Raw genomic sequence first — 13,493 nt, 5'->3', positions numbered from 1 at the left:
TGGTGGCTACTTTTGTTCCAAACAAAAATGTAAAAAATGTAAATTTCTTTCAAACTTAGTCACACATCACACAAGATACAAATGTAGCTGACTGGCTGCCATGTTGGTTTTGATTTCTGGTGTCTTTAAAGCGCAATGGTAGTCGCACAGTGCGTGTTCGAATTTCATGTAAATAAACAATGTATTTTACATTCATTGTATACGTCGCTATTGAACAGGACGCGGCACGACGACTGCCGCCCTTTAACCATTTCTCAGACATGATGTTATTTGATTCAAAATGTCCAACTGGTGTGGATTACACAATTTTGTACGATATGAGAATCTTATTTCTAAGTGGTGTCACTTTGACCGAACAAAACCTGGATAAGGTGCCACTTGAAGTAACACCATATTTTTAACATGTTGAATACTCTCCTATGTACATCTTTCATTGTGTGAATGGCGATGGGGGACTATGGTTGGCATGGGAAGTACTATGTACATCTTTCATTGTGTGAATGGCGATGGGGGACTATGGTTGGCATGGGAAGTACTATGTACATCTTTCATTGTGTGAATGGCGATGGGGGACTATGGTTGGCATGGGAAGTACTATGTACATCTTTCATTGTGTGAATGGCGATGGGGGACTATGGTTGGCATGGGAAGTTCTATGTACATCTTTCATTGTGTGAATGGCGATGGGGGACTATGGTTGGCATGGGAAGTACTATGTACATCTTTGATTGTGTGAATGGCGATGGGGGACTATGGTTGGCATGGGAAGTACTATGTACATCTTTGATTGTGTGAATGGCGATGGGGGACTATGGTTGGCATGGGAAGTACTATGTACATCTTTCATTGTGTGAATGGCGATGGGGGACTATGGTTGGCATGGGAAGTACTATGTACATCTTTCATTGTGTGAATGGCGATGGGGGACTATGGTTGGCATGGGAAGTACTATGTACATCTTTCATTGTGTGAATGGCGATGGGGGACTATGGTTGGCATGGGAAGTACTATGTACATCTTTCATTGTGTGAATGGCGATGGGGGACTATGGTTGGCATGGGAAGTTCTATGTACATCTTTCATTGTGTGAATGGCGATGGGGGACTATGGTTGGCATGGGAAGTTCTATGTACATCTTTCATTGTGTGAATGGCGGTGGGGGACTATGGTTGGCATGGGAAGTACTATGTAATTTACTTAAGCTAAAGAAACACTGTTATTTTATGGAGGAAGTGTACACATTAAACTTGAATACTAGAGTGATATGTGTCTGCAGATAGCAGGTGTATATAAAGCTGGGGGGGGGTTGGTTGTGGGTACTCGCATAGAAAAGCTATATACATATAGATATGTGCCACCAGAAGGAGTTCTATTTTTGAGACAAAGTTTCTGGAATGGAGTCCGTTTATGAGCAAAGTTATCTGAAAAATCGTAAACAATTTCATTAGTGAAATTATAAAAAAAAAAATTGCTTAAAAGATTTATTTAAGACTTTAAAATTAATAATTCTGACTGAAAAAGCTTCATGTAATTTATCACTGATGTCAAAAATGAACCGTTGCCTGACAGGAGGTGTCTATTTTTAGCTGTCTGGAAAGGGACAGGGGTCCGAAGGTGCTGGTAGCACATCCCTACAACTATTTCAGGTAATTACCTATGGATATAAAGGACCTAATAGACCGACTAATTGATCACTTCCTTAATTACATTTATTGTCACCAACTGAGGCAGCTGACTATCTTTTCGCTCTTTTTACAAGGCTAATTCTTTCATAGCGCTATCACCATAACATTTTTGCCGCATATATTATTCAAATTTTTGGCAATGTCATGCTGATACGTCATGCATAAAATACCAGATAATTATTAATATCAACAAAAATAGATTTCCTTAATATAATAATTTATCAGACATATTGCTGAGATTAATAGTTTTCACATCAGAGTGATGAATATCCATATCTTCCTCCCTAATTATCTCATTTTTGCTGTAATGGTAAATAAAATTGTTTGGAAAGTCATTGAATAGTTTGAAATACTGTAAAACTGTATTTTTACTGACATTTAATTTGACTATTCTGATATTTTGAGCTTATTCACTAACTTTTATGAATGAGTTCTATTGTTATTAAACATGTTCATGCATATTTCACTTATTAGTTAAAATAGCGCAATTAAAGAATTATTGCAGTTTTAGTACATAATTTTGTCACCAGACAAGTTTGACCTTGCTATTGAAATTATTAAGCTAAAAGTAACCACAAGAGGGCGATATAAATCTCTTGGGGGCACTATAGCGTCATTACTAATTCAATTGATTTATATCACTCTAAACTGGAATTTACAACGTTGATTTAACAAGTCTGTGAATAAATAAGTAACATTTTACCGCCAACATACAATAGTGATCATGTAAATGTTTCCAAACATGAAACTGTAAACAATCACTGCAGAGCAGACAGTGAGCACATACAACAACTATGTTCTAAAAATAGCCAAATCAAACATGAGGGACTTCTTTTAATCTTCTTTTTCCAATAATGGAAGCCCGTTATCACAATCAGAAAATGCACTTTAAATCAAAATCGCAGGCAAAAATTAACGCTGTTTGTTAGATGAAATTAATTGAATAAAAACATTAACTAATCGGTTGCAATTTACATGTACAGTACGTTGTGCACTTATACACTTCTTTGTATTCAACTGTTGATGTTATTCACTGTAAGTACGTATTGTACGACTCTCTACAGAAGACACTTGTAAGCACATCTGCTCTGATAAAGTTATGAGTGTGGTGATTTATAATTGTCTCTATAATACTTACGCTTCATAGTCCTCAGTAAGGTCAACTGAATGAAAGTGCATTCAACTTTGTATGTATCTGGTTCAATTGTACAGTGTTTATCTTGTAATTCTTTTTTTTATGCTTTAATTTGAGCCGCTTAAGCCTCTCTCCATATGAGAAGTAAGCAAAGGAATCTTACCAATTTTTGTAAAGAATCAACTTTATTTGCAAAATTGATTGCTGTTATAATAAATTTCCATGTTTACATAGTCTAATAATTATTATTTTAAGTTGAATATTATTAATCATGACAAATATTAAAGCTGCAAATATGTAGTAAAATTTCTCAGTATTAAATATGTTTATTCTTACAAATGTAACAATTGGAATTCCATTAGTATTCACCCTTTGAACTCTACGATAAACTTGTGTCACCTTTGCAATATAAATTTATAAATAATTTGATTTTGCTATTTAAAAAAATCATGCCACATAACTTGTTATCGTCACAGAGAATCTTTTAACTATGACCGAGCTCACCACATAATTTTGTCAGATATCTAACATGCCTGTAAACAATGGATTTTAGCAGACCTCTAAAAACTGGTCACTATCAAAATGTAAACATTGGCTGTGTGAACCTTCCCCATTATGCACAGCTCTTAGGACATTGCTGCTTTCTAATCAAATCAGGAATTACCTCTAACATTTATGACATCAGCAAACCAGAACAAACTATGCATACTGTATTTGAAAACAAAGAGTCTGCTCTCGTTTCCAAGTCTACAGACGGAGTTTATATTATTCATACATATTTTTAAATTAGCAGTGTATATAATTTCTGAAGTAGTTACAGTGTTTGGTGTTCGATATGGGTCCCATGTGATGTTCACAAAATGGGTGAAAATTATCATTTGTTGACAAAATGGGTGAAAATGTCATTTGTTGACAAAATGGGTGAAAATGTCATTTGTTGACAACTTGGGTGAAAATGTCATTTGTTGACAAAATGGGTGAAAATGTCATTTGTTGACAACTTGGGTGAAAATGTCATTTGTTGACAACTTGGGTGAAAATGTCATTTGTTGACAAAATGGATGAAAATGTCATTTGTTGACAAAATGGGTGAAAATGTCATTTGTTGACAAAATGGGTGAAAATGTCATTTGTTGACAAAATGGGTGAAAATGTCATTTGTTGTCATCAAAATTGAAACATGCTCTGTAATATGATAATTACGGTTTGAATAGAGTTTTTGTAATGTCAATTAGAACCCATAAACTTGAAACTATTCACATTTTGATTAATACTGTATATTTTGGTGTTTGTATCCTGGTAAGCTAGCTTACAAAGTTCAGATTCAATTATTATAGTAGTTGTTTCACAACATAAAATTGGAATTACAGAGAAAAAAACAAAAACAAGAAAAACAAATATAACAAACACGGGCATATAAGTATATTTAATGAAAAGACTCGTATAGATATTTAGAAACTGAAGTGCTGAAACAAGATTCAACAAAATATTGCAACAATTTGATCACATGTTTTTCATGTCAACAATGTGCAAACACGTCTCTTTTTTGATGGGATAACCTCTTTGCCTGCAATGCAGGTAGATGAAAAAATAAAAAAAAGCATTTACTGTTGAAAAGTTCATACTGTCCAATGTGTGTCACTTGGTACCAAGACTGAAATCAATCAGCTGGTTTCCATGGAAATGACATGTTGACTGTCATGTGATCCATGCATTGATCGCTATTAGAAAACAGCACCATTCATGCTCTAGTTGCAGACAGAGTCCAAGAACATTGTCTGTGTATGTATATATACAAATTATTACAAAACAGTTTTTGACCAATGATTTATGATCATAGGTTTCAGCCCATCCACCAGAAAAATTGATTGCACCATGTGTGGTGTGTTAACACTAGATTCAGTTGTTTAATTTTAAATCATCCATAGTTTATAGTCAATAAAAAAACATTGGTGTTAATATGAATGCTCCGGATATGAGGAATAAATAACAATCCTGCCTAGATGCTGTTTTTGAAGCGGTAAACTTTGCTTCCTCTAGCGTTAGATTGTAAACGAGATATATAGTGACTGCAAATAATGTCACTGAAAATTAACATGCCACTAGTGTAACTATCATCCAACAGAAGAAAAAAAATGTCATGCTGTATTGGTAATTGCTGTAGAACAGTGGAAGGGGAATACATTCATATATAGAAAATGTAAATTGCCTAATGACTATTACTCACAAAGATAGGGAGCCTTGATATGCTCAACACTCACCTAGGGTAACTTGTTTTTCTCAAAAAATCCCCTTTCCAGATAATTAATGATATTTCTGTGAGCGACTGATATTGTCTACACAGTAATGCAATATTGCCCTGTCTGCCATTGTTTAACTTGATAGTGTCTACACAGTAATGCAATATTGCCCTGTCTGCCATTGTTTAACTTGATAGTGTCTAATACAGAAATAAATTTTGACAGTTAATGTAATTATTTTTGTTGAAGGCTTACGACTGGTTGTATGACTGTGTTTTTTTTTAGTGTATCACGTCTCAAAATTGCTAGATAATGTTTTAAAATTATGCAATAATATCTATTCTATTCTATTCTATTCTATTCTATTCAAAGCCATAATTAATATGTTATAGATCATAGACAGATTTTTTTAGCTATCATGTTAAAAAACTACCTGTGACTATAAGGTTGATCATGACAGCCATAATTTGTTTTTCATGGTAAATTTTGTTTTTTGTTTCTGGAATTGTAAGTGAATTTAATCAAATAAATAAGTAAAATAGAGGAGTGAAAAACAACGCTGTTATGGTGTTAAAGAACATTGTTCTGAAAATAAGCTTCTCTGTGATGTCCAACTCAAAAGTAACAACAAAATAATATAAAATTATATAGAATTCAACACTATTGTTTCCTGACATTCTTCACATTTCTATTTATATTTCTATAATTTCTTTGATAACTATGGACTAAATGGACATCACTTACGATGAATGTCGTCATGAGCAATTAATCACACAACGTGGTGCTTAATGATGTCTTTATGATGCGTTTCAGTGAAGCTGTTCATATAGATGATTATCAGTCATCGTTTATTCTTCCATAAACAATTGAATTTTCACTTTCTTCTTGAAAACTACTAGCTTAATTGCTTTGATACTTGGTATGTTACAGGTACCATGGGTTGACCTCTGTATGATTTGTTCATTTTGTGATAATATCTTCCATATTCTCTACTTGTAGCAAATATTTTTGTCATTTTTATTAAAAAATTATATTTTTGACTTCTTGAAAACTACAAGCTCAATTGCTTTGATACTTAGTATGTAGGGTTCATTGGTTGACTGACCTCTATGAGATTTGTAACAAGATGATAAAAATTGTAATTGCCATGGCAACAACCAAATAAACTATTATGGTTGGGATATGATAAGAATATTGTGGGAACACTAATAACTTTGGAAAATAGTTAATGAACATTATTTGTTTTGAGGAAGATACTAAAACAGCAAAGTTGTTCAGATCAAGTGTTTCCCGACCTGTACCATGGACATGCAAAACACAATAAAACTTTACACATGTGACACATCCATTTGTTTTTATGATCTCATTCAAAATAATTATACGGTGACCAATTTTTGTGGACATGCTTTGATCAATACATCATACATACATCGTGTGACACATAGTCACATGCGTTCATTTCACAATCTAATTAATAGTCATTTTAATAAGGCATCAACATTTCTGCCATTACAAACCCACATCTTGGTCATACATGGACATCTATTTTTCATACTTGATACAAACATAATGGGTTTTTAATATCTATTTCTGGCTATCGTTCAATAAGAAAAGAAAAGAAAAGAATAGAAAAGAAAAGAAAAGAATAGAATAGAATAGAATAGAATAGAATAGAATAGAATAGAATAGAATAGAATAGAATAGAATAGAATAGAATAGAATAGAATAGAATAGAATAGAATAGAATAGAATAGAATAGAATAGAATAGATAGATAGATACCACAGACAATTATTAATAATATAAGAAATATTAAAATACTGTGATATGTAAGTATACTGTATGTACATGTAGCATAGAATAATGTAGCAACTTGGAGACTCAAAACCATTCAGACAGACACTTTTATTCAGCTGTCTCTGACAGACCTTTCTGCATGTAAGAATTGTTTTAGTTCAGATGATTTGATCAAAACTGGACGCATATAGTGCACATGTAATTGACGCTCTCTAGGTTTTAAACTTGTTTTGTTGTGAACAACGCCCTCTAGTGGTCATTATTTGTTCACATTTTTTGTATTTATTTCAAAGTTTTATTCTACTTTTCAACAAACTTAGTGATAATGAGAAATAATATGCATGATAACCAAGGATAACCAATATTTAGAAAGTAATCTTTAATGTATTGGGCTAAAATTACATCTATTAGTTTTGATCTAAATCCTGACATATTTTTGTTCTGAAATTACATTCAATTCAGTAAGGTTTAAGAAATGATTTAAAAGACTTTCCACCAAAATTTTAGCAGAAAAAGAAAGCAACCGTATTTGACGTAATCATGGAGTAATCGTGGAGCAGATGTATGTTACAGCATTAAGATGAAAATACATGTATCTTTTTTTTTTGTCTCCATGAAAAAGTTGTAAGATAATTTGCTACTGTGGGTGATATCTGTGGTAGTATCTTTGTACACCAGTAGCAAAGTACCGGTACATTATGCTCTCGGTTACATGAAATAAACGATAGCGATGATGTCAATGATCCAGCATATGTCTTGTTGCAATATTTATATATATGCAATATGTAGTAAAAATGTTATTTTGTGTGTGGGAGTTGACAGGATAGTGTAATATTACTTTGTTACCACTGTGCGTGGGAGTTGACAGGATAGTGTAATATTACTTTGTTACCACTGTGCGTGGGAGTTGACAGGATAGTGTAATATTACTTTGTTACCACTGTTGCTATGACTCATTAATTGTTCAATACAAATATCGTTTTACAGAACTAGCTTTCGTAATCCACACCCGGTGAATAATTTTATTTCCTGATCACGCCCACCTGTATCGCACAGGTGTTAGAACATGGTAACCTTTATGGTTAGGGTTGAACCATTTTATTGGAGGGGTGGGATACATGTAGTTGTGAGGGAATATGTTTTCGGGTGTTTTTCAGATGTCGTACCCAGAAAGTATTTTCTGAGCATAAAATTGATTTTTACCTTTTTAATAGTCAGTTTTATTTGTCATCATTTCATTCTGAAATTTGTTCTTATTAATAATATTTTTGAGTCAACTTAAATATGGATATTGTGTGTTTTATTGATTGTAATCAGTCAAGTTAACATGCACTGTAAAGTATGCATATACTGTAGAATACTTTCGCTTGGAATTTATTTTCGCTATTTTCGCTGAAAGAATGATTCATGAAAATAAAATCTAGTGAATATACTTTTTTACCTATATTTCCACAGTATATAGATAGCTTTAACAGCTGTTGTACTAACTTCAATTTGCAGACTTCGTTTTCATTGAAGTAACGACAGTGTAGTGCAAAACGGAAATAGAATCACATTGATAAATCATGTAAATGGCCACATAGGCATGAATCTCATAGAATGCATTTTATATCTTTTGCTCAAATCTGACCGCAAGCAGGAAAGGATATATAATAATTAAGGTCACCATGAGAATGGTATGCACTCGGGCAGTAAAAGATTGCATCAACCTCTGTTATTCATCGCTCAATACAATTATCATACTGCCTTCATGAATACTTTCTAGTATTCTCATATTTATTCATTAAGCTTCACCAAACATTATAATAATGTATATATGCATCAGGTGAAACACCTACATGTATACAAGGCAGCTCTTTTGATGAAATTAAATATAACAAAAAAAAATTGAACATTAATAAATCTCAACAACATCTCGAACATGAACTAATGTTATGCCAAGTACGATTTGAATTTGTATTAAAAGATTCAAGAAATTATTTCCCAAATAATGATTCTCTTCTTAAATACAGAATGAATCTATACAGATACAAACAGGTCTACTATAATTTTAGAATTTGTCTCACACTAATTATATAACTTGTCTACTAGCCTCTGTACGGGTTATCTTAGTGTAATTTACTTTAATTGTTTTAAGACCTCATAACAGAACCTTAGGTTCTATTGCTACAAAACGTGTAATGATCTGACAAGTCAAGATCGAACAAATTATTGAACTTATAAAAAGGCAGTATGTCAATCATTTCACTCCGTAGTGACAGAGACAGTAACTGACACCTGTACAATTTCTCATTATAGTCAGTATATATATATATGCATGTTTTTGTACAGCCTCATACAAGTAGAGATTCCTGTTGGAACTGAAGAACCAAATAAGACTTCCGTATTCAAGATCTGATCTTACAAGTGAAATGTATAATAACATTTTAGGTGACATTGTTTTGCTATTTTCAAAAGTTCTATGAATGAACCAGAGTGTGAATTCCACTTACTTAATTTTAGTTCTAATGTGGTCATTCTAGGAATGATTGCTTGATACACCCAATTTATCTATCGGTAATTCTGTTATTCATATTATAATTTCATTTTTACAAATTGATAGTATTTTACACTTCTTTGCATCAAATTGCATCCCCTGCTTAATCATTCTAAACCACAGCAGCTACTACCTTATATCATTTTGTATGGCATTACAATCTTGTAATGTCTGGGCATGAATTGATTTAAATATTTTTGCATCGACTGCAATCTGATTAAAATCTGATGTAGTGTACGGGCTTTAATTATTTTGGCTATAAACTTATTTTAATTTTATTTTTTATTACTTTTGTTATTAATGCCCTTTTATTTTATTATTTTACTTTGATTTTGATTTTGTGATTTTTTTTAATTCCGCCCTACCTACATCTGAACCGATGCCTATGTAACGAGATTTCAACGAGACCCACTATCGACGATTTTAGTCAACGAATCACAGACCTCCTTTTATAGCGCACATGATGACGTCACCGGGCAGAGTCTGATGGCAAACACACTCAAATAAAATGGCGGATTATACCGACCGAAAAAAACACGGCTTTTCGGTAAGTTTATCATTGTCAAATGCAACGAAAGTCATTTTTATGTTAATATTGTGGCTCGAATGGTTCGACTTTAGATCGTTATTTTGCATAGTTATTCTGGGAGTGACGATTTTGTTTCCACCGGTTCGACCGAACACCAGTGTCTTTTTCCAGTCGCCGGCCCTGGAGACGGGTGATGTTTTGTTGAAGATCGGGCCAAAATCGTCTACGGTATTGAAGCCGTAGCTGTAAATATTCATCAAATTGTATCAACATTTTGTACATTATACAATAACACTTTATTAAAGTAAATGAGCTGATTTGGACTGGAATAAAATATTTTTTATTTGGAACACATCGCAATTGATCAGGAAATATTGTTTTGCTCCAATTTTCTGCGTCGATGCCGTGGGCCGGTGACCGCTATACAATTTAAAATCAGTTTGCATTGTTTACTATAGCTGTTTACAGTGTTCTAATCATTACGATTTACTTTTTTTTTGCTTCCATTCTAGATAATTATGCTCAGTGATGTAAAATTGAAGCGATGACTGAATGAACGAACCTTGGCTGGCGAAGATGTATCTGGAAGTGTACACATTTGTTGGAAGTGAAAAAAATATTCAATGAAATGACAAAAATTGTAAAATGCTGTGGAATTTCTTTTGCAAATAAAAATATACTAGCAATTTTCTATTAATGGTTTATTCAAGTGGGCAAAATATAAATGTACAGAAGAATTGCCCGTATACACTGAAAAGTAAGCAACCGACAGCCTGTATAAAAGGGGGACTGTGATTGGCTGTTACTTACGCGAGATTTGAACGGGACTTACATAGGCATCGGTTCAGATGTAGGTAGGGCGGAATTAAAAAAAATCAAAATCAAAGTAAAATAATAAAATAAAAGGGCATTAATAACAAAAGTAATACAAAATAAAATTAAAACAAGTTTATAGCCAAAATAATTAAAGCCTGTACACTACATCAGATTTTAATCAGATTGCATCGACTGCAGATAGAGCCATTTTATTGTTTTTGCTTTTGGTCTAAAGTACTTAAAACTAACTTGATGTTAGTTAACCATTTCACCACCAGACTTTATCGCTCAAATTTGTCTACACTTTTTACTTATATTCTTCAATACTTCTGGAAATGAACCAAAATTTTTAAGCCAACAGACAACATTTGAGTAAATTTTTGGTTTTTACTAGAAGAATAGAATAGAATAGAATAGAATAGAATAGAATAGAATAGAATAGAATAGAATAGAATAGTTGGGGTGGTATTATTCCTGTGGTCTCAATGGACCTGGTTGCTTGTATTTACTTCATCTTACATTGTAAGATTATTTACATTCCTGGGAGCTGACATATTCACTTGAATGATGGTTCCTTCCAGGGATTATGTTAGTTCCATTGGAAGTTCATTAATTGTATCCATGTTTGCATCGGCAAGATGGTCATCAGTAGAATTATGTACTGTCTTATCTGTGACTTCATTATTATACGTTACATTATCACAACTTATTATATTATTATACTGAAAATAACTAGCAATGTCAGAATGACCTTTATCAGTGATTGATGAGGTCAAATGAATCACTTTTGTCATATGATATCTCAATATCATCACTGTATTGTTGACCAATAACTGTGGAATTAGGACATTGTTTAATTACGCCAACTTAATGAAGCCTGCATGCTGTTAATTTATGCTTATGTTTTATTTATTGTGATCAAGCTGTTGTAAATATACTACATGTCTCTAGTTGACACACATCAATATACGCTGTATGCTGAATGGTCTTCTATAATTTTTGACATATTTATCATATGAAATATTAATGATATAACCTTCATAACTATATTATCAGATCATGCAGAACTGTAAATTGCTAATGTTTGTTATTTTCATTGTTTATTCACACACTGAGGGTCAAGAAGGTCCCCCCTTGCTCTTTCAACCTTTAACCTTCTTCCCCACCAATATTATATGCAATATTTTGCACATTTTCGTGTATGTTTTGTTAATTATAGACCAAAAGGACACTATTTTGCAATAAGTTTTGGTAATAATGATAATTTTTCTGGAAAATGTGGACAATGTGGTGAATTTATTGTGAAGTTTACATTGACCTTGGTATTCAAAAGGTTAATGGTTCAGGTTAGGGTCATCAATGCTTGTTTGGTTTGAGTTAATTACTGAGAAAATGCCATCATGTACTTCTTCTGCGATGTTTTTATAAAATGGACTTCACAAAATAGACTTTAATATTACAAAAGAACACTTTCATGAGGTTACCAAAATTGACATGCAATGAGATGACTAAAAAATGAGAACATTTAATAAGTACTTTAAACACACCATTCACCAAGAAACCTATCTATAAAACAGTTGAATGACAGACAAGCAGTAAGAACATTAAGCAAATTTAGACTTAGCTGCCATAAATTACACATTGAACTTGGGCGACACACTAGACCAAAAACTGATATGAAAAACGAGAAGTTTCTTGCAGTGTAGATATGTTATTAGTGCCCGTTCGGACGAAGTCTGAAAACGGGGACTTATAATTCGGTCTCTGTGCGTCCGTGTGTCCATCCGGAGTCATATCTCAGAATCCCTTGGACCGATTCCGTTCATTCTTTGCATGTGCCTAGTACTTTATGTGGGACATATGCACATGCAGTGGTTTAGCGATTCGATTCAAAATGGCCGACTGGCAGCCATCTTGTTTTTTGAAAATGTTGTATTTTGGACATGCTTTGTCAGTTTTCATTCAAATTAGTACATAGATTATACATGTTAGGATACATGTCCCTGACCATCCGTGAGTTCCTGAGTCTGTCCGTCCGTCCGTCTGTGCGTCAGTCTGTCCAGAGTCATATTTCAGAATCCTGTTGACCGATTTCGTTCATTCTTTGCATGTGCCTAGTACCTTATTTGGGACATATGCACATGCAGTGGTTTAGTGATTCGATTCAAAATGGCCGACTGGCAGCCATCTTGTTTTTTGAAAATGTTGTATTTTGAACATGCTTTGTCAGTTGTCATTCAAACTTGGTACATAGATTATACATGTTAGGATACATGTCCATGACGATTTATTTCGCAATTGGATCAAAGATGGTCGACTGGCAGGCATCTTGTTTTTTTTATGCGGTATCTTGGACGTGCTCTATCAGTTTTCATTCAAATTTGACACATACATGTACTTTATACATGTTAGGATGCATGTCCGTAACAATTTGTTTCAAAATCTGGTCAAGGATGACCGATTGACAGCCATCTGACTTTTTGGCTTTACTACTATATTTCCACAATTTATGTACCATTTTCATTCGTATTTGGCACATACATCATACATATCAATGTGTTTCATAATCAGATCAAAGATGGCCGAATAACGGCTGTTTTTATTTTTGGCCATATTACTACTACACGGAACACGTGTTTTGATGTAAATAAACAATCTTTTGTAGGCGCCACTTGGAACTCAAGTTTCAAGGACACGCTTGCGATGACCCCTTCGCTTTAATATGACAAGCACAAAGAGAACTTTCAAAAATTTAA

At 33.3% G+C, this 13,493-nt stretch overlaps 1 protein-coding gene and 1 long non-coding RNA gene across 4 annotated transcripts in view; both read left to right on the top strand.

Moving 5' to 3' along the window:
- LOC102809894 (insulin receptor substrate 1-B-like) overlaps positions 1-13,493 on the top strand; it is a 67,812-nt gene that overhangs the window by 13,240 nt on the left and 41,079 nt on the right. The window lies entirely within an intron of this gene.
- Positions 9,612-10,607, top strand: LOC146734360 (uncharacterized). Its single transcript, XR_014931470.1, has 2 exons — positions 9,612-9,939; positions 10,434-10,607. It is a non-coding gene; the product is annotated as an uncharacterized LOC146734360 (long non-coding RNA).

This window comes from Saccoglossus kowalevskii, chromosome 14 (genome assembly GCF_978046115.1).
Source record: "Saccoglossus kowalevskii chromosome 14, keSacKowa6.1, whole genome shotgun sequence".
In the NCBI taxonomy this organism is placed as follows: Eukaryota; Metazoa; Hemichordata; class Enteropneusta; family Harrimaniidae; genus Saccoglossus; species Saccoglossus kowalevskii.
This window is presented reverse-complemented; position numbering and strand designations above follow the sequence as displayed.